Source organism: Kogia breviceps, chromosome 13 (assembly GCF_026419965.1).
Source record: "Kogia breviceps isolate mKogBre1 chromosome 13, mKogBre1 haplotype 1, whole genome shotgun sequence".
NCBI lineage: Eukaryota > Metazoa > Chordata > Mammalia > Artiodactyla > Physeteridae > Kogia > Kogia breviceps.
In genome coordinates this window covers 17,852,252-17,858,536 of record NC_081322.1, presented here as the reverse complement: position 1 = coordinate 17,858,536, position 6,285 = coordinate 17,852,252, and the positions used below count along the sequence as shown (strand labels likewise).

At 40.7% G+C, this 6,285-nt stretch overlaps 1 pseudogene; it reads right to left on the bottom strand.

Annotated features, from left to right (window-relative positions):
• Positions 1 to 257: 257 nt before the first annotated feature.
• LOC131767781 (Krueppel-like factor 4 pseudogene) lies at positions 258 to 1,675 on the bottom strand (annotated as a pseudogene).
• Positions 1,676 to 6,285: the final 4,610 nt, after the last annotated feature.

Genomic DNA, 6,285 nt, shown 5'->3' with positions numbered 1-6,285 from the left:
CGAAGTCCAGGAATATATATTCAAGTTGGATTTAGAGTTGGAATGATAGAAGATCCAGTTACAGACCCCATCTTTTCTTTGTCGTTTGGTTCCTCAGGTCTCCTGATTATCCATTCACAAGTTCACTCGTTGGGAACTTCACCATGATTGTAGTGCTTTCCAGCTGGGTTCCTTCCCTCACTGGGAAGACAGTGTGAAAGATAAAAAAATACTGAATTCTCTTCTGGCAAGGTGGGTCATACCCGCTGTTTTGGGATTTAAAAGTGCCTCTTCATGTGTAAGGTGAAGTGGTCCAAACTCGCAAATGCTGGGTTGCACTTCTGGCACTGGAAGGGGCAGTGCCCAGTGTGTTGGCAGTAGTGCCTGGTCAGTTCATCTGAGAGGACAGATTTCTACCCATGGCCATCCCAGTCACCGTGGTAAGGTTTCTCGCCTGGGTGGGCTCAGAGGTGTGTGCCTTGAGATGAGAACTCTTCCTGTAGGTTTTGCCGTAGCCTCCATGATTCCAGGTGTGAGTGGCCATCCTTTTCCGGGGCCACAACATTCTTCCCTCTTTGGCTCAGGTTCCTCCCACATGCAGGAACTGGGTGGCATGGGCTCTTGGTAATGGAGTGATGGGACCTGTGGCTGCATCTGGTAGGGCAGGAAGGGAGGGTAATTGGGTGGGGGTGGAAGCCTGGGGGTAGCGGCTGGGCAGGATGACTGCTGCTCAGCAGTTCCTCGGCACCCAGGGTTGGAGTAGTCCAGCTGGGGAGCTGCCACCCCAGGGGAAAGGCATGCGCCGGCAGCCGGTGGCCATTGCTGAGAGGGGGTCCAGTGACCAAGTGGGCCTCTAGGGGCCGACCGACAGGATGCATGAGGAGACAGCCTCCTGCTCGATCTTGGGGCACAAGCAGGGCAACCCGCCACTGTAGGGTGCCACTACTACCAAGCGGCTGCCGTCCAGGCTGTCTTTGCTAACACCAATGATCAGGGGCACTCAGCAATGTCTTCAACACAAACTTGCCCATCAACCCACCTGGTGGCTGCGGCTGCTGCCATGGAGTGTACACTGGGTCCAATTTGGGCCCCAGGAGCTCAGCCACGCAGCAGCCAGAGGGGCTCACGTGGTTGACGTCTGCCAGGTTGAAGGGAGCTGTCGCAGGGTGTGCAGATTCCTGGCCACGGACAAGGCTACAGACCCTGCTGCCTGGCGCCAAGCCTGGGTCGCCCCCAGCCTGGCCTGGACAGTTGAAGCTGCAGGTGGAGTGTGCACAGGTAGGACTGCTGCTCAAAGGGGAGGACGAGGATGAGGCTGATGCTGACGACACGGTGGAGACCACTGGCTCCTGATGGGACAGCGAGTTGGAGAGGATAAAGTCCAGGTCCAGGAAATCACTGAACTCCTCCATCTCCCTCCAGGGTAGGAGAGCCGGGTTGCTCTGTCGCAAGCCACACTGACTCCACCACTCTGCAGGTCGGTGACCATGGTTGTCGCCGTCAGGTCATAGGGGCAGCCGGGAAGCCCCGGGGGGAAGTCACTTCACGTGGGAGAGCTCCGCCACCCACGGTTATTCAGGACACCTGCTGGATGCAGTGTCTTCCCCCTTCCCTGGGGGCCGGACACGACAGTGGAGAAGGATGGGAGCAGTGCGTCGCTGACAGCCAAGTCAGACTTGCCAAGTGGCTGCCTCATTAATGTGGATGCCCAGAAGGTCCTCAGGAGTCCGAAGCAGTGGGGGTGACTGAACACTAAAGTCAACAAAGAGGAAAAAAGACTTAGAAATGAGGCCAAAACCAAACACCCCAAATTGTCCGAGATCCTTCTTCTTTGGATTAAATATAAAGGGGAAGTTACTTTAAAGAAAAAAGTTCCTTTGTATACAAAAGTTCTTAGAAAAGTTGTAAACCCATAAAAATAGATAATCAGCAAGAGGAGGAAGTAGGTCTGATGGCCGGGCTGTGCTCTCTTCCACTCAGCAGCGTCCATACCCCACCCTGTCTCCCACGTGGAAGAGGGATAAATTAGGAGTTGGGGATTGACATCTATACCCTACTATCTATAAAATGGATAATCAACAAAGACCTACTGTAGAGCACAGGGAATGCTACTCAATATTCTATGATAATATACATGGGGAAAGAATCTGAAAAAGAATGAATATAGGTATATATATAAACTGAATCACTTTGCTGTGCACCTGAAACTAGCACAACATTGTAAATCAACTATACTCCAACATAAAATTAAAAATATGAAAATGAGGGCATAGAGAAGTGAATAGATTGTTGACATTCTTTCTTCAAAAAGCAGTTCTTTGTATTTATTTGATCTTTTTTTTTTTGATGAGATCTTATTTAATTTATGTACAGTTAGTCACTCTATCCTCTGGCTTTCATATAACTGTAGAGTACTCATCAAGTTTTACTGTATTTTACCTGTTTTTATATCTCCCACCTAAGCTGTGAATTCCTAGAGTTTCACATAGCAGAGAGTTCGCATCCTAGAAGTTGGATTCTATTTTGTAACTTGAGCACCTGGAACACTGCCCATTTCATAATAAGAGATCAGTATACATTTACTGAATGAATGAATAATATATGAGAAAAATGGAATTTATTATCTAGGAAAAAATGTTACATTTCTATTATGAGAATTAAGTATGTATTGCCAAAGAACAAATACTCTCTTATGCTGTACCAAATCAAATTTTTATGATGACCTAGTTTTTGGTGATATCTTCTATGCTCCTGTCAATCACCATAGCCACAGTGCCTTCTTTCTATTAGATAAAGGACTGAAAACATCTACTGTCAGACATCTTCACCCATAAGTAACTATTTATATTCATAATTGTTTTCAGATAAAGTTAGAGCCCTTCACACAATTTACACACCAAACACTTTAGTGTTCTCTAACCACATTCCTGATTTAGAATGTAACCTGTATTATCTACTCCTGTTTCGGGTTTGTTAAGAATCATTCTACAGGAGTCATTTACAGTTCACAAAATTAACTTTATATTTGTACCATATTGTCTACTAGATAGGAGACAGAATTAAAGATAAGTTCTACCTTCTACTTGACTCTAGATGACTTATGAATAATTTTGTCTGCAAAACAGATATAATTGTAATCTATATACTAAAAAACCATAATGACATCAGATTCTCAAATGATAGGGCCCAAGATCATTTGAAAACTTTAGTTTCCATTGTTTACTGGCTATTATAAAGGATGATAGATAATAATCTAAATGGTATATGTCACCTGTCCATTGGTGTGTTTTATGTTACAACACAATAAATAAATTTCTGATGGCATCATAAATTTTAAAGTAATATGTCTTTAATTAAGCAAACATATTTTAGAAAAAGAAGTTATTTATTTATGTTTAACATCTTTATTGGAGTATAACTGTTTTACAATGGTGTGTTAGCTTCTGCTTTACAAAAAAGTGAATCAGTTATACATATACACATGTTCTTTTCTCTGTTCATTAACTGAGCTTCTTCAATGAAAGCCCATGTGCCTGCACAGCACAGTATATATCAGTCTCTTTACTTTGTAATTGTGGCCTAGATGAAGCTGGAGTATCCACACTGCTTCCTCCACTCCAGTTGTAAAAATTTGTAATTACAACAAAAGCTTTAAGGATTTAACAAATATTTAGCACTGCTACATTATTGTAATGAATAAAATAAGATATACTTAAATAGTTCTTAGAGTGAACTTCTAAGTGCTTTACAGATAGTAACTCATTTAATTACCAAAACCAATGAGGTAAAACCATTACTACCACCATTTTACAGAGGGGGCAACTGAGGCACCAAAATCTTAAGCATCTTGTGGAAGCCTCACACAGCTAGTAAGTGGCACAACCAGGATATGCACTCCAATAGCCTGTGCCCAGAGTCCACACCCTCAACCACAAAGGCAAGATGGGAAGGAATCTAGACTTTTAAAAAATTCAGCACCGGGCTTCCCTGGTGGTGCAGTGGTTGAGAATCCACCTGCCGATGCAGGAGACACAGGTTCGTGCCCTGGTCCGGGAAGATCCCACATGCCGCGGAGCAACTAAGCCCGTGAGCCATGGCCGCCAGGCCTGCACGTCCGGAGCCTGTGCTCCGCAACGGGAGAGGCCACAACAGTGATAGGCCCGCATACCGCAAAAAAAAAAAAAAAAAAAAAAAAAAAAAAAAAAAAAAAAAATTCAGCACCTAAGAAAGCATAAATAGATGCATAAACATAAGGTGAGGAAACATCAATAACCCTTTTCTCTTTTCATTAGTGAGACTATCAGTAGCCATTCAGATTAAAGAAGCTCTATTCATATCATTTCTTTGTCTCTAAAATTGCCCCATCTGAGTGGGAAATTTATTTGACCACTTACAGCAAAAATCAAATTGTCAATCGATTTTATGAAGGCAGAGATGTTTTATAGTTTTTAGGAGTGATGTTTGATATCATATATTTAGCATTTCTAAATACTAAAATCTTCAGCTGGAAATCTACATAGGAAGAAATATGTCTTCCATTTGTAGAAAGTGAGTGATAGTTGAAGTTTAAGGAAAGGAAAAATTTCAGAATGGCATTTATAGAGAATCTGAAACCAAATTGTATTTCACATACTTTTGTCTCTTCTTTTTCAGAAATTGCCAATTTGCTTTTTTTCTCAATTTTTCAGAGAGAAAGAAAATACCTTGAAAGGAAAAGAATGCTTAAAAGGAAATATTTAAAATATACTTAGCAAGCATGTGTGAATCTGAAGAATAAACCTGGGTTTTTGTTGTTATTGCTCCTATAAATTTTATAAAAATTTAATCATATAAGCAACATAATACTCCATAATGGAAAAACTCAAATTCATTTAACTATCTTTCTATGGATGATAATCTGATTGCTTTTTTTTCTTAAGATGGATTATATTCTTTTTTTAATTGAGATATTGTTGATGTAAAAAATATATATGTTACAGGTGTACAACATAGTGATTCACAATTTTTAAAGGTTATATTCCATTTATAGTATTATAAAATATTGGCTATGTTCCCTGTGTTGTACAATATATCCTTGTAGCTTATTTATTTTATATATAATAGTTCATATCTCTTATCCACTACCCCTATCTTGCCCTACCCCCTTTCCCTTTCCCCACTGGTAACCACTAGTTTGTTGTCTGTATCTGTGAGTCTGTTTCTGTTTTGTTATATTCACTAGTTTATTTAACTTTTTAGTTTCCACATTTAAGTGATATCATACAGTATTTGTCTGTCTTTGACAGACTTATTTCATTCTTTCTTGGCTGAGTAATATTCCATTGTATATATATACCACATCTTCTTTACCCATTCATCTGCTGATGGACTCATGTTGTTTCTTATCTGGGAAATTATAAAGAATGCTGCTGTGAACATTGGAGTGTATGTATCTTTTCAAATTAGTGTTTTCATTTTTTTCAAATATATACCCAGGATTGGAATTGTTGGGTCATACAGTAGTTCTAGTTTTAGTTTTTTAAGAAACCACCATACCATTTTCTACAGTGACTACACCAATTTATATCCCCAGAAACAGTGTATGACTGTTCCCATTTCTCCACATCCTCACCAACAATTTTATTTGTGGTCTTTTTGATGATAGTCATGCTAACAGGTGTGAGGTGAAATCTCATTCTGGTTTTCATTTACATTTCTCTGATGATTACTGATGTTTAGCATCTTTTCATGTGCCTGTTGGCCAACTGTATGTCTTCTGTGGAAAAATGTATATTCAGGTCCTCTGCCCATTTTTTATTTATTTTATTTTATTTTTTGGTGGTATGCAGGCCTCTCACTGTTGTGGCCTCTCCCGTCACGGAGCACAGACTCCAGACGTGCAGGCTCAGTGACCATGGCTCACAGGCCTAGCCACTCTGCGGCATGTGGGATCTTCCCGGACCAGGGCATGAACCCATGTCCCCTGCATCAGCAGGCAGACTCTCAACCACTGCACCACCAGGGAAGCTCTGCCCATTTTTTAATTGGGCTGTTTGTGTTTTTGAGGTTGAGTTGTATGAACTGTTTATATATTTTGGGTATTAACCACTTTTCGGTCATAACATTTGCAAATATTTTCTCCCATTCAGTAGCTTGTCTTTTCATTTTGTCCTTGATTTTCTGTGCTGTACAAAAGCTTTTGTGTCTAATTAGGTCACATCTATTTATTTTTGTTTTTATCTCCTATTGTTTAGGAGTCATCTAAAAAAAATATTGCTACCTTTTATGTGAAAAAGTGTTCTGTGTTTTCTTCTAGGAGTTTTATGG